Below are 21,518 nucleotides of genomic sequence, written 5' to 3' on the forward strand. Positions count from 1 at the left end.
ATAGGGAAACCATACAGGATTGTACAGAACTGAAGGCTAGTAAAAATTGCTCTATTTCCACTTCTAGGCCTGACAGGATGAGGGGAGGGAGTGGTCTTCAAGAGACAGCTTTAGAGAAGGAACCACCTGGACAGGAGTCACAATGTTGTCCTGAGGGACTCAGTCTATACAAACCAGTCTTAACAAGGATAGAACTTTAGGAATAAACAAATGTTCTGAAATCACTCTTCTCCAGTTTCCATGTAGGGCTTCATTGGAGAAGCCCAATAAGAAGCCACAGGCAAGATTTTTCCTTAAGGCAATTATGGAGGTCAACTGCCTAGAGTACAGAGTAGGGTAGAGAAGGGTGGAGAGTAAATATTCAGAGGCATTGAATATCTTCTCCTTAAACCAAAACCTTGGTCAGAATTCACTTCAACTTATCATGAACAATAACCATACCAAGGGACCCTTGGAGTTTCTGTGGTCAACCCATTGCCCACTGTAGGCAGACTATGTGAAAGGTCAGATTATAATTAGAAATATGTTGGTAAGCATGGATTCGGTAAGGGAAAATAGGAGTAATTAATGATATCAATATAAGATTGCCTGATCCCAGTAAACCAGTGAAGTTGCTCGGTCGTGCCCGACTCTTTGTGATCCCAAAGACTGTAGCCTACCAGACTCATCCATCCATGGAATTTTCCAGGCAAGCATACTGGAGTGGGTTGACATTTACTTCTCCAGGGGATCTTCCTGACCTAGGGATCGAACCCAGGTCTCCCACATTGCAGGTAGACACTTTGCCATCTGAGCCACCAGGGAAGCTGCCTGATTATTCATATTAAAGAAGCGATGAATTCATTCTTGGGACTAGAATAAAGCTGAAAAGCCCTCTGGTATTTATTGCTGCATAAGAAACCATCCCAAAACTTAGTGACTTAAATCAATAAACAATCATTTTTCATAATTCTTTAGGTTAGCTGAGTGTTTCTTCTGAGCTGGCAATTTCTTTGGTGCTAGATGGTCTAGGATGGCTTCACTCACATGTAAGGGGCTTCACAGTGGGATGGTTGAGATGGCCAGATAGCCTCTGTACAGATAGGCTCTTCTCATGCAGGAGGTTAGCCCAGGCTTGCTCACATGATGGGGAAAGAGTTCCCAGCAGCAAGGGAAGGCAAGTCCCACTATGCTTGGGTACCTGTGCTTGGGTAATATATGCCAGTATCATATTGGCCAGAAGAAGTCACATTGACAAAACCAGATTCAAGTTTGGAGGACTAGACTCTACCTCTTGATGGAAGGAACTTTTAATCTACCACACCCATGTTAGAAATGGTCTATCCTGTTGACCAAGAAACACTCAGAAATTGTTGCCTTGCATTCTGTCTCCCTTTACCAATATTTGGACAATTGTGTGTGACAATTGTGGCTCACTGTGAGTCCTATTCTGATTGCGTTTGCTACCAGATCTTACAAACATTTTTTTTTAAGGCTATTGGGTAGTGGGTCATTGTATTAATATTAGAACTTAATTTTCAGATTATAATTTTATTTTTCTGGTTTCTAATTTTTTAAGGGGGTCTTCCATTTAGTCCCAAAGCATGGGCAATATATATTATCATTCTTATTTTCAGATGATAGAATTGATTGCACAGACAGTGGAGGTTGAATTTGAACTCTGATCTAACAGAACCATAGCCTATTCACTTTCCCTCACATTCGGTTATTTCTCCAAACTCTTATGAAAACATTTGTAAACCACAAAGTACTACTAAAATATAAAGGAACATGAGCACCATCTTTATTATTATTAGAATTTTCAGTGTTATTCAGAGTTTCAGGTTTCATAGGGAGGTAACAATTTTCTCAAAGATAATTTTCATTCTTTCCTTTTCTCTGGAGCCAGAAATTAGCACTTCATAAGACTTACATAAGAATCAGTCTTTATTAGAAGGTTGAGTTTAATGGTTTTCCATTCTATTAAATAGCCATTTATTCTTTTAAATTAGCTGTCATTTCAATAGGAAAGCCAATTGGTTGAGAAACTGGGCTACAAGGTGTACAAATTAAAACAGCTGTGGAGCATGGATGTCTCATGTTCCTATTATACTTTACATCAGGGGTATAGACAAGCATATAGGTTGATGAAAACTCAGTCACTGCCTTCAGGAAAATTACAGTCTAATTTACGGTCATCAACTAATATTATGACTTAACTGAATCAATATTCCCCTATATTCTAATAGACTGTAGGTTTCTTAGTGGCAAGAATTGGGATTGTATGCTTCATTTCGGTACCATTTAGCACATAACACACATAATAAGTGTCTGAGAATATTTAATTAATGAATTAATTGAAGATTGAAAGAAGTTAATGAGCAGAAGTTGAGGGAAAATAGTTAATCTTTTTGTAAAATACTATTGATAAACATTAATAATTTGGATCAGTAAAGAATTTGTTTTGACTGCAATAATAGGCACCCAAATAAGAACATCTTATCAAAGATAAGGAGTTTATTTTTATTTCAGATAACATTAAATTCAGAGCTAAAGAAAAAGAGGTATGACAATTCGTGGATGTTGTCAAGGACAGTATCTCCTTGGCTTTTTCTGCTGCATCATCTCAAGCATATGGGTTTACAATATGCATTATCAATTTATCAGCATCTCACAACACACCTCACAACACATCTCACAACCCTAGTAACTCAGATGGTAAAGAATCTGCTGCAATGCAATGCAGGAGAACTGAGCTCGATCCCTGAGTCAGGGATTTCCTAGAGTAGGAAATGGCAACCCACTCCAGTATTCTTACCTTAAGAATTCCACGGACAGAGGGGCCTAGTGGGCTACAGTCCATGGGGTCACAAAGAGTTGGACACGGCTGAGTTACTAACACTTTCACTTTCACAACACATACTTTGGGAAATGCTAATCTAAATGAATCCATTCATTTTATAGATGCAACAGAATTTTATTCAACATATAATTATTGAAAAGATACTAGATTCCCAAAACTAATTTTGAAGCTCTGGAAAAGTCCAGATAAGAAAATCAAGATTCAGAAGGGTGAAGTGGTTTGAAAGTTGACACATAAAGTAAATAAATCGAGTCCAGGGTAGTCTGAGCTCTCTAATGGTCATGTTTCCTTCCCCTGACAAACATGACTAAACCTCACAAAAATTTATGTAGGGCAGGTATTATTGTAATAATTTTCATTCTTTTTTCAGATCAGTAAATGTGGCTCAGAGACAACATAACTTGCCCAAGATCGCCCAACTAACAAAATATTGAACAATAACTCTGTTCTGATCTTTCTGACCCAGATTCCTTACTCTTCTGCTATGGCATGTTTACTGTTTTCCTATTATTACTTTGATATTGAAAAAGATAGAATCAGCTTTGGGTACAGAAGATAACCTGTTCTAAGGCATTCAGGGCTGTAAGGTGTGGGCATTCAAGATGCCAGTGAGCTGACCATCTTTGATGGGGGTTAGTCTACACATTTAGTAGGTTGTGCTCTTCCCATCTGACCTCATTGCAGACACAAGATGTGTTAGTGCCAGACTTCATCAACACTCTTATGGCCAGTAGAGTCTGTAGTGCATGAGCCAAACGTCATTATCTCAAGTCCTGAGCAGGGCTGAACTTGCCAGTTGTACAGACTAGTGGCTTCCATGAGTTTTCTGACACTCCTTTTATAATCTTTCTTGCCTTGCAGCATCCCCTCTTTGCTGTACCTGCTCTTTATATCCCATCTGCCACCAAGTTCTTTCTTAGGTTTCTTCTTTAGAGAAGTATTTTGAAGAGTTTCCTGTATCTTTTCCATTGCCAGTCCTCAGCATTGAATTCCTGAATTATTGTCATGGAGATACTAAATATAAAGCTGTTTCCAGTCTCTCCCATTCCACAATTTCTTACCCTATGCTTCCAGAAAAATATTCTTTAAACTTTATGCCATTTCCATGTTCAAACTGCATATACAATACCTAGTCTGTCATTACTGTCCTTTGCCAAATTGGCAGACACTCCTGATGACTTATCCATGTCTCTTCTCCCCTTGTGCCTTATTAGCAGAGGTCTAGTTTTCCTTGGGCAGCAAGATGCCTAGTGATACATAAGTCTTTTTTGAAGATATGAATGACTTGTTCATCCCCATGAGAAGAAAGTACTGAATAAGCTCCTAGAAAAAAAATGTATTTAAAAATGGCTGGCTTAGCTAGGAGGAGCTGGAATGTAGACTTGATGGATGTTAGTTAGGGAGATAGAATTCGTGTGCTAAGGAGCAGAAAAACAGAAGGCACTTGTCTCTATGGACCTACCATGACAACTCTGGACAGGCTACTTCTAGATTATTTTCAGGTGAGAGAAATAAGTCTAAGCTAAATATAAGCAGTTCTCCCTTAACATCAATAATCCATTGCAGTAAAGACATACTACATTAAAATGCTAACTGGGAACGTACTTCCCAATATTTTAAATGAGAAAAAAAAAATGGGTTAGTTGTCAATGTCACCAAAATCAGCTCACCAATTTCTCAAAGCATAGCTAAAACACAGTCAAATGCCAACATGTTAATAACAATAAATTGTGTTGAGATGTAAAAAGCTCAAACTGTCACTCCTGACATGCAAATAGTCAGTATAGTCAATGAACAACTGGACTTTTCACTTCTAGCTGAAATGGAGTAACAGGTACCAGATTTATCCACCCAACAGAAACAACCAAAGCTTTGGCTAAACATATGAAACAACAGTTTTCAGGACACCGGACATTATGCAACAAAAGACAATGCTTCTCGAGGAATGAGAAAGTAATGAGTTTCATTAGGTCCCATTTGTTTATTTTTGCTTTTATTTCTGAAATTCTGGGATGTGGGTCATAGAGGATCCTGCTGTGATTTATGTCGGAGAGTGTTTTGCCTATGTTCTCCTCTAGGAGTCTTATAGTTTCTGGTCTTACATTTAGATCTTTAATCCATTTTGAGTTTATTTTTGTGTATGGTGTTAGAAAGTGTTCTAGTTTCATTCTTTTACAGGTGGTTGACCAGTTTTCCCAAAAGCTTTTGCACAACAAAGGAAACTATAAGCAAGGTGAAAAGACAGCCCTCAGATTGGGAGAAAATAATAGCAAATGAAGCAACAGACAAAGGATTAATCTCAAAAATATACAAGCAACTCCTCCAGCTCAACTCCAGAAAAATAAATGACCCAATCCAAAAATGGGCCAAAGAACTCAACAGACATTTCTCCAAGGAAGACATACAGATGGCTAACAAACACATGAAAAGATGCTCAACATCACTCATTATCAGAGAAATGCAAATCAAAACCACAATGAGGTACCATTACACGCCAGTCAGGATGGCTGCTATCCAAAAGTCTACAAGCAGTAAATGCTGGAGAGGGTGTGGAGAAAAGGGAACCCTCTTACACTGTTGGTGGGAATGCAAATTAGTACAGCCACTGTGGAAAACAGTGTGGAGATTTCTTAAAAAGCTGGAAATAGAACTGCCATATGACCCAGCAATCCCACTTCTGGGCATACACACCAAGGAAACCAGATCTGAAAGAGCCACATGCACCCCAATGTTCATCGCAGCACTGTTTATAATAGCCAGGACATGGAAGCAACCCAGATGCCCATCAGCAGACGAATGGATGAGGAAGCTGTGGTACATATACACCATGGAATACTACTCAGCCATTAAAAAGAATTCATTTGAATCAGTTCTAATGAGATGGATGAAACTGGAGCCCATTATACAGAGCGAAGTAAGCCAGAAAGATAAAGACCATTACAGTATACTAACACATATATATGGACTTTAGAAAGATGGTAACGATAACCCTATATGCAAAACAGAAAAAGAGACTCAGATGTATGGAACAGACTTGTGGACTCTGGGAGAAGGAGAGGGTGGGATGTTTCAGGAGAACAGCATTGAAACATGTATATTATCTAGGGTGAAACGGATAACCAGCTCAGGTTGGGTACATGAGACAAGTGCTCGGGCCTGGTGCACTGGGAAGACCCAGAGGGATCGGGTGGAGAGGGAGGTGGGAGGGGGGAGTGGGATGGGGAATACATGTAAATCCATGGCTAATTCATACCAATGTATAACAAAAACTACTGTAATGATGTAAAGTAATTAGCCTCCAACTAATAAAAATTTAAAAAAAAAAAAAAAGAAAGTAATGAGGTAAGCCTAATGAACTGGCCCAGTTTACTGACTTGAAAGAATTTCTAGGCTGAAGTGCAGGGAGTGGAGACTAAGACAGAACCAAAAAGATTCCCTGAGTTGAGGAGATGTGCATGAGAGTCTGGAAAGAAGAATACGGCTTGAGTTTGCAAGACAGACTATCAAAGAGGAGATAACTGCACAGAGAGAAAACTGTTGCAATTTGCAAGCAATTACTCTTGAGTATTCAGCAGAGTACTGATCAGTGCAGGCAAGTGTGAAAAGTCTGGAGGCTGAGGAGAGAACCACCCCAAAGGATTGCAATAATAGTGCACAGTGCTCACACTGAGTCAGGAATAATCCTGCTAGCTATACTGGAAAACTTCATGATGCATGAAGGATCAGGCAAGGGACACAGAAGGGTCTTATCTCAGTAGTGGGGAATAATTATTATCAGACAGCACTGTTCCAGTACCACCTAATGAATTTTAAAAGCACAACTCAGAATATATGGCATTTAATACAAAATTACCAGGCATGCATAAAAACAGGAATACATGACCTATACAGGCATACCTTGGAGATGCTATGGGTTCAATTCAAGATCACCACAATAAAGCAAATGTCATAATAAAGTGAGTCATATGAATTTTCTGGTTCCCTAGTGCATATAAAAGTTATATTTATACTATACTGTGTGTATTAAGTATGCAATAGCATTATATCTTCTTTAAGAAAAAGCCCCCGATGTATATATCTTAACTTAAAAATACTTAATTTGCTAAAAGATGCTAACCATCATCTGAAACTTCAGTGCATTGTGATCTTTTTGCTGGTAGAGTGTTTGAAATATGGCAAGAACTACCAAAATGTGACAGAAACATGAAGTAAGCAAATACTGTTGGAAAAATAGTGCCAGTAGACTTGCTTGATGTAGGGTTGCTGCAAACCTCTAATTTGTAAAAAACAAAATATCTGCGATGTGCAATAAAATAAGGTATGTCTGTAATGACAAAAATGATCACACAATTAAATCTGACCCAGGGACTTCCCTGGTGGTCCAATGGTTAAGAATCCATCTTTCAATAAACGGGGCACAGGTTTGATCCCTGGTCGGGAAATTAAGATCCACGTGCCATGGGGCAACTAAACATGTGCTCTGTAGAGCCCACATGCCACAACTACAGAGAAGCCCAAGTACCACAACAAAGAATCCTGCATACCACAACTAAGACCCAACACAGTCAAATAAATAAATAAATAAGTTGAACCAGAACTGGTAAAGTGGTTAGAATAAGTAAAAAAATGACCTTAAACAGTTATTATCATTGAACTCCATGTTCAAAAATTTAAATAGAGATATGGAAGATACAATAGATGACTCAATTCAAAATTCTAGAAGTGAAACCTGTAATGTCAGAGATGCAAAATACACAGGATAGAATTAAAGGCAGATTAGTCACTGCAGAAGAAACAATTAGAAAATTTGAAGCTATAAAAAGAAACTAGAAAATAAAACACAGAGAAAACAATGAATAAAAATGAAAAGAGCATCCATGATTTGTGGAACAATAGCAAATGTACTAATACACATTTAATTGGAGTTCCTGAAAATTTACCTTGCTTTTCTTAGTGTCAATATGCTAGTTTCACACCCTTTTTGTTGTCCTTTTAAAAATGTCTCCTTAATGTATTATGACATTCTACTAATTGTATTTAGAATGTTACTTAATGTCACAGGTGGCACTAGTGGTAAAGAACTCTCCTGCCAATGCAGGAGACTAAGAGACATGGATTCGATCCCTGGGTCAGGAAGATCTCCTGGAGAAGGGCATGGCAACCCACTCTAGTATTCTTGCCTGAAGAATCCCATGGACAGAATCCAGGCAGACTCCAGTCCATAGGGCCACAAAGAGTCAGACAGGACTGAAGTGACTTAGCATGCATAAGACTTCTCACACACAGTATTTTGTTTTCAAATGTTACCAGTATCCAAATGCAAAAAAAAAAAAAAAATGTTTTCAATATAATTTTTACCATAGACATTTATTGTTGTTGTTCATTCACTCAGTCATGTCTGACTCTTTGCAACCCCATGGTCTGCAGCATGCCAGGCCTCCCTGTCCTTCACTATCTCCCAGAGTTTGTTCAAACTCACATCATTGAGTCGGTGATGCCATCCAACCATCTCATCCAAAGTTGTTCCCTTCTCCTCCTGCCATCTGTCTTTCCCTGCATCAGGGTCTTTTCAAATGAGTTGGCTCTTCACATCAAGTGGCCAAAGTATTGGAACTTCAGCTTCAGCATCAGTCCTTCCAATGAATATTCAGAGTTGATTTCCTTTAGGATTGACTGGTTTGATCTCCTTGCAGTCCCAGGAATGCTCAGGAGTCTTCTCCAGAACCACAGTTCAAAAGCATCAATTCTTTGGCACTCAGCCTTCTTTATGGTCCATCTCTCACATCCATACTTTACTACTGGAAAAACCATAGCTTTGACTCTACAGACCTTTGTTGACAAAGTAATGTCTCTCTGCTTTTTAATACGATGTCTAGATTTGTCATAGCTTTTCTTCCAAAGCAGCAGGTGTCTTTTAATTCATGGCTACAGTCACCAAATGCAGTGATTTTGGAGCCCAAGAAAATCAAGTCTTTCACTGTTTCCATTGTTTTCCCATCTATTTGCCATGAAATGATGGGACTGGGTGCCACGATCTTAGTTTTTTGAATGCTGAGTTTTAAGCCAGGTTTTTCACTCTCATCTGTCACCTTCCTTACAGACATATAAGCCCCCAAATGACCTACTGCAAGGTCCCTGCCTTTGTGACTTGGTTTTAGCAGAAATCAGAGCTTGAGGCTCCTGAGGTGTGTATGCTTGTATTTTATCGTGGAGATTATTCCAGGGGGGCAGGAGAGGAACAAAGAGAGTGGAGCAGCTAATGGAGAACAAACATAACACTGTGCTGTTGTTTACTGTTGCTAAGTGCAACAGAATGCTAGATAATTGGCACTCAGTGCCCAAGAAACTCTCTCTATAAAATGCACTCAAGGACTCCATTGGGGACAGTGTGTTGATAACGAGGAAATGATTTGTCTACTGGTTCCTGCTTCCCATTGGCCAAAGGTTTACTCCACAGGATATTAACTTGCCTATGCCGATGGTTTATGCAGGCCAGGATGAAGGTACAGAACAGAGTACCAAGGAAAGAGGCTTCAGGTGCAGGTAGGAGGCAAGGAACTCTCTGGTTATTCCCACAGCACCTGGAAATAAAACAAAACTGATGAAGCCAAGATAATCTGAAATGGAATTTCTAAATGTCTGACACCTCTCTGTTCCATGATCATTCAGAACTGGGGCAAGTCCACAATAGTCTTTGTGTTCCATGTCCTAGATGATGCATGTCATTAGACAATGAATACTACTTGATACATGTACCACTTTGTTTCACATGAGTTTGCTCTTTTAATCAGTCTTGTGGGACTTATCCCTGATATACACTAAGTTTACTTCAGGAGCTTTTATAAACCACTGACTTCTGGGCTTCATCCTCTACCAGTAGAAACAAAATAACTGATATGGGCCTGGGTATCAGTATTTTCTAAAGTTTCTAAGATGATCCTGGTATGTGGACAAAGTAGAAAACCCTTGAGGCACTTGGGTCTCCTAGTTGTCCCCTGTATATTCCATGCTTGTTAGCAATTCCAAATAGTATTCATGCCTTCCCTATGTAATGGAATGGTCTCTTCATCTCTAAATACCATCCATTATTCAAACTACATTTTAATTCTACTTCACCTACATATCTTTCCCTAATCATGTTATCCTTGATGATCTTTCCCTAACTTTGACTCTGTATTAGCAAAGCATCTTTCACACATCTCTTAGCAGTCTATAGTGAAAACATTTTAAAATTTCTTTCTACATGTAATTGACTTTTCTCTTTCCATCCTTGAGTTCCTAGGTTTCAATTTACATGTGTTCTTAACTTGAAGGGATTCACTCCCTCCAAATTCGGTTTGTTCTGTTTATCTTTAAAAGGGTCATTGTGGAAAACAGATTTTTAAGACGATTCCAGTAATCTCCATAGGGATCATAGGAGTAAAGACCACTGAAATCCATGGTACCCCCAAAGTTTCTGAGAAAGTTGTTTTATAATAAACACTGCCAGTTTCAACTGAAGGGGACCCAAAAAGTACACAATGAAGGGAGGCCATTGAATCTTCAAAATTATAGTGACAGGAAGCAGGCTAATAAAATGAATCAGCAGCAGACACATGCTACCTTTCATGAAAATGGAAGGATTATTAACACAGAAGAAAAACTCCAGACGGTGGAGCTGAGAGCCATGAAGAATGATTCCCAGACTTTGAGTCAAGTGACCCCTATTATTTGCCTGACTAGGCTCCAGAACTGTTGTGACTCATTGACATCTTTTTACTTTCCATTTCCCTCATTTTTTATCTGGAATATCTGTAGCTGTTAAGCTGTGCTCATCTCACCATTGTATGTTGGATGCATTGGGAACACATCATGGGTTCCTTGTGTTTTACATGTCCATAGGTGGAAAGCAATTTTGGCCCAGGAGCTGCACTTAAACAATTAGAGTCAGGAACCTCCTTCACACCTAGACTTGATTTAGATTATGAGATGTTGGACTTTGAGCTGATGCTATAATGGGACAAGATTTTGAGAACCTTTGAACATGAATAATGTATTTTCCAGGGGCTTTTCAGGTGCACTAGTGGTAAAGAATCTGCCTGCCAATGTAGGCAATGTAAGAGATGCAGGTTCAGTCCCTGGATTGAGAAGATCCACTTGAGGAGGGCATGGGCAGTATTCTTGCCTGGAGAATCCCATGGACAGAGGAGACAGAGGTGAGCTACAGTCCATGGGGCTGCTAAGAGTAGAACACGACTGAGCACACACTTTCAATGTACTTTCCATGTGAGAGAGACATGGATCATCAATGGGATGCCAGATGGCAGATTAGGGAAGACTTGAAGGTGTTTCCTATGATCCCCACCTCCTTATGTTCATACCCTTTGATAATCCCCTACTCTCCTCTTGAATATGGGGCTTCCTTGATGGCTTAGACAGTAAAGAATCTACCTGCAATGCAGGAGACCTGGGTTTGATCCCTGGGTCAGGAAGATTTCCTGGAAAAAGGTATGGAAACCCACTCAAGTATTCTTGCATGGAGAATTCCATGGACAGAGGAGCCTGGTGGGCTACAGTTTATGGGGTCACAAAGAGTCAGACACGACTGAGCAACTAATGCTTCTACTGCTACTCTTCTTGAAGGTAGGGGAAACCTGTGACTTACTTCTAACCGATAGAATATCACAAGGTGATGGATGGCCACTCCCATGATTGTCTTATGTTATGCGTGCCTGCTAAGTCACTTCAGTCGCATCCAACTCTTTGTGACCCTATGGACTGTAGCCCACATGGCTCCTCTGTCCATGGAATCCTCCAGGCAAGAATACTAGAGTGGGTTGCCATGCCCTCCTCCAGGGGATCTTCCCAACCGAGGGACTGAACCCACATCTCTTAAGTCTTCTGGTGCATTGTCAGATGGTGTCTTTACCACTAGTGCCACCCAGGAAGCTTTATGTTATGTAAGATTTCATTTAGCTAACAGTCTCTCTCTCCATTGCTGGCTTTGAAGAAGCAAATTTCCACCAGTCCTTTGACCACAAGGCAATGAATTCTGCCAATGACTGAAAGGAACTTGGAAGCATGTCCTTCTCCATTCAGTCCTCTAATGGGAACCCATTCATGGCCAACACCTTGATGGCAACTTTGTGAGACAATAAACAGAGAACCCAGTTAAGTCATGCCTGGACTTGTGACCCACAGAAACTATGAGATAATGAATATGTGTTGTTTTAAGCTACTAAATGTGTGGTCATTATGCAGAAAGAAAACTAATGCGGTCAGATTTTCCATTGCTTTATTTCAGTCACCATTCCTACTCAGGTAAACCACAGGGAAATTATGAGATCATATTTGCCTTCCATTTTAAAACTTTTATTTTAGTTTCTTTATTATCCACCTTCTGTACATTTGGATATTGGGAGCTGAAGCCAAACTTCCTGACCCTTAGATCCATGGTTCTCACATTTTAGCATGCATCAGACTCACCTGGGGAGCTTTTTAAAACAGACTGAGACCCTAGAGTTTCCCACTCAGTAGGGATTGAGCATGATTCAAGGATCTACATGTTTAATAAATGCCCAGGGACATCGATGCTGTTGGTTCAGGGCCAATGTTTGAGAACTACTGTCTTTCCTCCAGTTCTTCTTTCTGTGGCCTCTATGATATACATTTTTTTTTTTTTTTGCAGTTTGCTGTGACCCCTTTTCTCATGGTGATTGATATTATAAGCTGCTGGAATTTCCAGGTTCTGGCTGGTAGTTGCTATGGTAACACACACAGGGTTGCCCTGTGCTTGAGGCCCTGAGTGAGGACGACACCAGATGAATCACTGCTGTAAGTGACTTGTAAGTGGTGTGGGCATTTCTCTCGAGTTGTCTGTTTCTTCCTGTGCCCTTATTCCTGGTCCCTTCCTTTTTTGGTAATGAGCTTTTGGGCTCTCACTCAAGATTCTTCTCTATATTATGATTTTAAAAAACCCTTAGATTTATCTTGTTTTTCACATGTTTTTCACAATGCCTTTTCTGCCATAAAACTGGATTTTATTAGCATAGCAACTTTACGAGGTATGCTACAGAGGTCTTATTATTCCCATTAACAAATGACTACAAGCCTCAGAGACACTCAGAGATAATTAAGATGCAAAGTGACACAAGGTAGAAAGTGGCAGAGGCAAATCTGGAACCCAGAACATCAGTGCTGATATTGCCAAGGGCTCTGGCAGGAAACAGATGGCACAGTTAAAAGAATGACTGAAGAGAGCTTAATGAAGAGAACTAACAAGCAATAGTAAAGTGCCTTGAGGCAGGAAACTAGCCTGGATGGTTAAGAGGAGATAGTGGCTCATGTCACCTGGAAAGAGAGATGTAGCTACAGCTACAGCTTACATGAGAAGGACATCCATCAGGAGCTGTGACCTTCATTGGAAGAATGCAGCCACTCCCAACCCACCGACCAGGAGGAAGGGGGCAGGGCTAGAAACAACCCAACTTCTCTCCTCAAAACATGACAGAGGTTTAGGATAAGGCCAAGACATTTTACCATTGCTGTCTGATAGGAGGTCTTTACAGATGTTTGAACAGGGAGCAATCCATGAAAATGGGGTATTAGAAGAATTGGCCAAGCAGTGTGATACAGGGCAAATCAGAGGGAGGAGAAGTTGAAGGCACAGAGATCAGTTAAAAAGATGCTGTGGAACTTAGAACATCTTCCATTTCTGTCCACACTGCAGTGGTCCTGAACAGAGTGGTCAAGGAAAGACACATAAGAGTTGTGGACGGTAGTCACTCTTTCCCCCCTAGACCTGTTTGTTTAAAGAAGTTATCCTACTATACCTGGTTATTTGATATTGAGCTTGAAGTCCTTTCCAGGTTTTAAGCAGGATATAACTGTCTTTTGGGTTTTGGTTTAGGTTCCCAAACAGCAGACATAAAGAGAGAAGGATTTGAGTATAAGTAATTTATTAAGGAGGTTCAGAGAATACCAGCATGGAAATTCGAGTGAAGTGAGGGAGGAAAACCAAGAAAGGAGGTATTATCAATTGAACTATCAATAGTAACTGAGTGACAACACTAATTACATAGGTAAATTTTGGGAACTAGCATAATAGATACATCTCGGTAACATTCCCACTTAGGAGGCAAAGGATTTAGAATATTTGTATGCCTACTGTTGCACATCATTGGTTGACAGTTTAGAGTATTTTTATACTAACTCTTGAGCATCATTGGTTGACAGTCGCTCTTGGGGAATGTTAATGTTAATGTTAACTCACTTCCAGTCTGTACCCATGCATAGGCAGAGTGACCGTGTGTGGTTCTGGAAATGGCCTCCTGACTGTGGTCCTGATGCAGATGCTGGTAGTTGGAAGTCATTTTGAGGGTGATGAACTGGATATGGGTGGGGCATCAGTGGCACCTGCTACATTGTCATTTTTAGGAGAGTACTTATCATCCATATGGTCTCTACCCACTTAATACAGTGCTTGAAATTGCTGAGTCCAAATGGAATTCTACTTGACACAAAATCAAGCCAACATGGTTGGTTTGAAGGTTACAGTGTGGCTGGGCACATACCATATTGGGCAGTGGAATTGGTAGTGAAACACAGGAGGTAAAAACTTGGGTACTTTTTTAAGGTTCTGGGAGTGAGGGGGAAAGATATTACCAAGTGGGTAAGAGAGCAATGTAGCCAACATATCAGTTGGTAATTAACAAATGATTAGTACCTGGGATTCTAAACTCTCAATCCAGAAGCAAAAGAGGAACATGGACACCCAAGCGAAGTAGACAGAAATAACTCATGCTGCTTTGCATAGAATGTCTGTATATTGCTCTAACCAGGCTGCAAAAGATATCTAATAGCCCTGACTCTGCTTTAAAACAAAAGCATTCAAGGCAGTGTCATTTTCCATCCAGTTTCAGAACAGCCAATCGTCTCATGACTTACACCTCACTGAGTCTGTATCTCCCCATTGCAGCCAGGACATCTGCCCTGCTCTACATCAGAGTGCTCAGCATGATCTTGAATCCACACAGACACAAGGTTTTTTGTTTTTTTGTTTTTAAATGAGACAGAGGGAAGCATTTTCTGTGCCACACTGTGTTGAATTATTTACTCCCAGCCTGGGATTCAGAGAGTTAGCGCTTTCTCAGCCTTGAATTTTACTGCAATACAAAGAAATAAAATAAGTAAATAAAGAGAGAGGGGAAATAAATTCCTTGGAGACCTACTGGCATATGAAGTATTGTTTGAAATGGAGCCTGATGCTGAAATAATTGTGTCATTTTAGAGTGCAATACTGAGATGCTCACAACTATGGTTAAATGCTGGAGAAAAGCACAGTTTTGCAGCAATAAATGTGTGGCCATTTGTTTAAGCAGAAGCAATGAACCTAAAATTTGCATGGATTTATTTAATTAAGCATCCCCAAATTTAGACACTGACTCCAAAATAATGCCTTTAAGCACTATGAGCAAAATAATAATAAGCACAGGTAATAAAAATGAGGATATCTCCACTTCCTTGGAGATCAGGGTGAGGAAAAAGGATACAATACAGGTTGAGAGGTATTTATCTGGCCGTAAAAGAGAGCAATCTGCCTCCATTCAGGATCTGTATCCTGGAGGTCATAATGAACATTTCCAATGTATTCTGCAGGGGTTGTGATCATGTAATCACAGAAACACAAGGTAACTTACTTTGGGTCTCCCACTACTCCTTTACATTTATTCAGAAGGATAATTCCTTCCTAGCCCCTAGACAAAAGCCAGATTTCTTTCCTGGAGTGCTTGCATGCCTCTTAAGTTGATTCAGTCCTGTCTGACTCTGTGCAACCCTGACTGTAGCCCGCCAGGATCCTATGTCCATTGGGATCCTCCAGGCAAGAATACTGGAGTGGGTTGCCAGGCCCTCCTCCAAGGGACTTCCCAACCCAGGGATTGAATCTGCATCTCCTCTGTCTCCTGCATTGCAGGCAGATTTTTTACCATAAGTGCCACATGGGAAGCCCTCTCGAGTGCTTAGGTAATAAAAATTCCTGTGGCAACTTTAAGCCCAAAATACTTTTCCTTTTTCATGATTATCAGTAGCTATCATTTCTATGTCCAGGTAATGATCACAACTTTAAACATGGCCTGATTTGTTTTTATTCTTTAAAAAAATCTTTTAATGTATTTTAGTTTTTACTATTATTATTATTATTTGGCTTGCAGGATGTCAGTTCCTGGACCAGAGATTGAACCCAGGCCATGGTAGTGAAATCATGGACTCATAACCAGTAGGCTACTGGGAAACTCCCAAACATGACTTGATTCTGATAGGAAGCCTGGAGCAGAGATTGCATGGAGAGAGAGATGGTCAGCTTTTTATCTGGAGAAGAAAAAGCAGTGCTTCTTTTTTTTCCCCCATCTGCTCACCTGGCTCCTCACCCCTCCTGCATTGATGTGCAGGGAAGGAGAAGTATACAGAGAAAGAAGCCCTTTAGCAACTGGAGCAATTATGAGCCCTTTCTTCTATGAGCCTGATTGGCATGAAACACTGACTCTTTTCTTCTTGAATGCTTTTCTGAGGTTTTTGGAGATCCTTTCTTTGACCAAATGCTGTGAATCTCTCACCTGTAGTCCTCTTATGGCAGGTGATGGACTCTCTCTGGTCTCATCTCTTCACTGTTTACTTAGTTGCTGGTTGCCCTCTTGGGTTCATCATTAGCTTTATTCTCTGAAGATCCTTTCATTTGTCCAAGCAGGTCCTCCCAAATACTTCCTAAATTGATTCTATGCTGCTTGTTCATTCAGTGTCTGTCTCTGTCTCTGTCTCTGTCTCTGTCTCTGTCTCTCTCTCTCTCTCTCTCACACACACACACCAATTCAAATACATTTCACAGCAAACACTTATGCATCCTTTTCTCCAATAAATTCCAGGAGCATTGGTCAATCCCAAAGTAACCAATCACCACAACAGCCAGTCTGTTCATTCCACATATGAGATAAACATTAATCCACTGTGTCTCCCCCTCAAATGTTAGACAACAGATATTACCACATCAAAGGGTCTCCTATAAGCCCCTCTCTCTTGACTTGAGGTCAAGGCACTTTGTGGCTTTTTCAATAGATCTTTCTTAAATAAAATGTACCTAAGAAAATCTTACTCTAAACTCTAACCCTCAACCCTTTTTGCCCATAGTGTATGTGAGAGTCACAAAACTCATAAAATTGGTTTGGGGCCATATATTTCAGCAAATCCTATAGAAAAGTCCATCTCACAAGTCATTTTGGTATCTGGTATCTATTAGAGTTTTGGCAGAAATTTCAATTTTAACATCCAGTTACAAAATAAACAGTATGAAGAAGCTATTTTTTCCCTCAACCAACACTTGGAAGAACCCACAGACTCAGCAATAAGGAACCCTTCTCTGGTATTTTTGGATTTGCAGAAAGCTTCAGAGTCACTTTTTACTGAAGGCTAGTGTGTCAACAGCATTTATTGGAAAACCACCATGTGCCCTCAAGATAGCTATGCTGTGTAAAATGCCATTTCTATTTTTCCCTAAGGGGAAAAAAAACAACTAGAGATAGAAAAAGATGAAGTACCTCACTTAGAGACATTAATGAGTTGTTAGAACTTGAGAAAGGAAATTCTTTTTTATCGTGTGATCAGCCAACTGACTACACCTGTTAACAAATGTGCGAATTCAACCTAATAATTTCTGTCTGTCCCACAGGCTGAGGTTGATCTGAAAGATAGGACTATCTGTGATCCAGGATCAGAAGAGTCAAGGAAAATCTGGAAATTTCATCCTTGAATGGAAAGTAAAAGCCTTCAGGAACCAGAAGAGTATCAAAGGTGGAGGGCAAAAGATTAGATTAAATCATATCAACAGAAGAACAAATGCACCAGAGACAAGAAGAACTTGAAGTTACAGCAACATTCCTTCATCTTGGAGGATTCTTTCACATTCCTTTCTCAAACATGAATCACCTTCATGAAGAGGAGATTTCCCTGCTCCTGGAGATGACCACAACTTACTCCCATCAGGAGACCTGAGATGTCTATGGAGAAGCCCACTGGCCTATATCTGCTACCCAATTATATCCATCTTGCTCCAGATGAACCCACCCATGCCCAAAGCTATTCTCTTTCTTATGAAGAATGGTAGCTATTCATTAAACCTTTTCCTTGACTTCATGAGCACACCTCTGGATCACATTTTCAAGCATCTCTTGAGGTTAGGCATGGTCATGTGACTAAGTCCTAGTTGATAGCTTGTTGGGAACTATTGTGTGTCACTTTCATATCTGTCCCATAACATCCTCTCACATGCTACCCTACCTGTGGTTTCCCTTTCAACTGACTTAAAATAAATGAGCTCAGCAAGCTGAGGTGCCTACCATCATGGAAGAAGCCTAGATCTCTGAATCAGTACTTGGAGGATTGCTGCCCATCAATTGGACCACCCCTTTTGGACTTAACATAGCAAGAAATTTACTTCTATTATGTTGGAAGTATTACATATGTTTGGATTTGTTTATTGCAGCATTTAGGGTTACTTTAACCAATACAGATACCCTGAAAAAAGCTGAAAAAAGACTGATATACATCTCAGCTTGAGTTTCAGTTGAGAAGTTTAGAACAAACATTGTAAGTATGACTGAGCTTATTTAGGACAGAGTCCATATTCTAGGCATCTTTGTATCTTCTAGTAATAGTTCTTAATACAATATCATAAATAGTAGGAATTGAGTAGCTATTTGTTTAAATGTTGAAGTCTTAAACAGAAGTATTGGCTATGAAAATATTGATTAGCCCTTATTAGGCTAAATGAAGCCATATTGAATAAATGAATGAATGAGTGAAAAAATGGTATAGTTTAGTGGAAGTAAGTCCCACCTGAGGAGTTACAGAGAAATTTACTCATCTGTAAAATGAAGATTAGTATATATTGCACTTATTACCAAACAATATACTTCAGGTGTTTAAACTCTAAATAACTAAGTGCTAGACACATGAAATGTCTCCAGTATAATCTGAGTAGGTAACTTTATGTTTTGGTATTATGTTAGCAGTATTCTGATAATAGGGTCAAAGCTTAAGGACAGAGAGTCAGCTGTGAAGCACTTTTGAACATCTTGGGGGAAATCTTAAAGTTGTGTTGGTGTCCTGAAGGCTTTAGAGCTCTCAAAATTCTGAATCTCTACTAATTTTCAGGCAAAGTAATACCCACTATTTGCCACTGAACTCAGGACATCTTTGCATCCACATGCGTGCTAGCATGCTAGTCACTTCAGTTGTGTCTGACTCTTTGCGACCCTGTGGAATACAGGCCTCCAGGCTCCTTTGTCCATGAGATTCTCCAGGCAAGAATACTGGAGTGGGTTGCCATGCTCTCCTCCAGGAGATCTCCCTGACCCAGGGATCGAACCTGCGTCTCTTCCATCTCCTGCATTAGTAGGCAGGTTCCTTATAACCAGCACCACCTGGGAAGCCCTGCATCCACAGGGCCCTGTTATCATGAGCAAACATTAGCTTTCTGTATCTCCCTAGGGAGTAAGTACCTGCCACTTCTTAGGTTTCTGCTTGGTGATCAGAGTCAGAAAAGAATTAAGCAACACTTCTGTGCCAAACACTATGGAAGTTCATTCAGCCATATTGCCAGACTGAAATGTCAGAGTGTTTAAACCCTTTCAGCCACAAGAAAATATATTTGGACAAGTCTGGAACAAAGCTGGCAGAGAACGACCAGAGGGAATATTCCTAAGAAATGAATAAGGTCCAATGATCAAGGGAATGGTTCTATGTTGGCTTTTTGTCAGAAGTCTGAGAATGAAAATTGGGCATAAGTGACTGCCCAGTGTGCCCATTGTAGTGGTAACCCCTCAGCAGCTGAAGTTGGGAAATATATGCAGCTCTTGTATTGGCTGAGCTAGCAACCATCACCAGGGGTCAAGAGATTTCCTGTGAATTCAATGTAAGATCACCTCTCCTTTAGTCCCTCAGTTACATCAGAGAGAGGAAGCCCGACACGCTGGGAGCAAAGTTTCATTTGTGCAGGCTCCATCCTCCACCAGTAAGAGTCAAGATATTGCTTCCAAATTTCATATTCTCCCAACACTCCTCTTGAATGCCTGACCTTACAAGCACTACCTGCTTTGGACCGTCGAGTTTTATATTCCTGCTCACGTCAGTCACCAGCATAAATCAAGAGCTTCAGTCCCCTCCTCCCACCCTCATCCCGTGGCATATAATCTTCTTGTTGCTCTAGACTCCATGTCTCCTCCCTCTGCCCCATCTCCTGAAAGTTCTGGACCAATCATCAGGCAAATCCCCCATATCCCCTTACACTTCCTCGACTGACCCCTCATTTTCTTGTTCCAACTGAAACTTAGCTCTCCTCAGAGGTCACTAATTCTTTGCAGCCTCCTCAACTGATGGCTGTTTTCTCTCCCAGATCCTTTGTATCACTGAGTCTAGATGTGAGGTGGTGTCATCCTTCCTCTTCATTATCTCTTCCAGATCATTCTTCCTTTGTTGTTGTGGTTTAGTCACTTCAGTCATGTCTGACTGTGACCCCATGGACTGCAGCCCGCCTGGCTCCTCTGTCCATGGGATTCTCCAGGCAAGAATACTGGAGTGGGTTGCCATGCCCTTCTTCAGGGAATCTCCCTGACCCAGGGATGGAACCTGGGTGTCCTGCATTGCAGGCAGATTCTTTATATTGAGCCACTAAGGAAGCTCATGAAAGTGAAAGTCACTCGGTTGTGTCCAACTCTTGGCAACCCCATGGACTATACAATCCATGGAATTCTCCAGTGGTCCATTCTGAATCTGCATTTACTTGGTAGATCAGCAGCATTTTACCCAGTCAAGTGCTCTCTTCCTGTTGACACACTTTCTTCACTTGTTTTCCAGGACACCACACTCTCCTGCTTGCTTCCTACCTTATTAGATGCTTCTTCGCCATCCTTTTTGCTACTTCCTCCTCCTCCCACTGATGTCTAAATGAAGCCACAGGGCTTAATCATTGAACTTTTCCCTTCTGGATATGCTCACTGCCTTGATGGTCTCATTCAATCTCATAATTTTCTATGAGCCTCTACCTTGAATCTCAATATCAGAACTTCTCTTGAACTTCAGATGTGTCCAACTGCCTCACATCTATATGCAAATAACTGAGCTTCTGATCTTTTTCTCCTAATCTCTTCCTACTGAAGTCTCCCTTCCACCATCAAGGTCAGTTTATGACAGTTGCAATCTTCTAGTCATTCAGGCCAGAAACCTTGAAGGCATCCTTGACTCCTCTTTTTCACACTGCATGGCAAGATCATCAGAAAATCCTGATGGATCTTCTTTCAAATATATCTGCCATTTGACCAGTTCTTACCAGCTTTACTATCATACCTCTAGACCAAGAAACTCTTATTTTGCACTTAGATTGCTTCAACAGCCTCTGTTACTTCTGTCCTTTTCTTCTAAACACGGTAGCCAAAGTAATCCTACCAAGCATAGGCTGAACATATTGTTTCTTTGCTTATAACCCTACAGTGACTTCCTAGATCACACTGTGTATAATTTAAAAGTCCTTACAATAATCTAGCAGGCCTTACAAGATCTAGTCCATTACCAAATCTCTAACCTCATCTCCTACCATGCAAAGGCCCCGAAGCTTTCTTGTCATTTTCTGACCATTCCATGCACACTTCTG

Source organism: Odocoileus virginianus, chromosome X (genome assembly GCF_023699985.2).
Source record: "Odocoileus virginianus isolate 20LAN1187 ecotype Illinois chromosome X, Ovbor_1.2, whole genome shotgun sequence".
NCBI classification, from domain to species: Eukaryota; Metazoa; Chordata; class Mammalia; order Artiodactyla; family Cervidae; genus Odocoileus; species Odocoileus virginianus.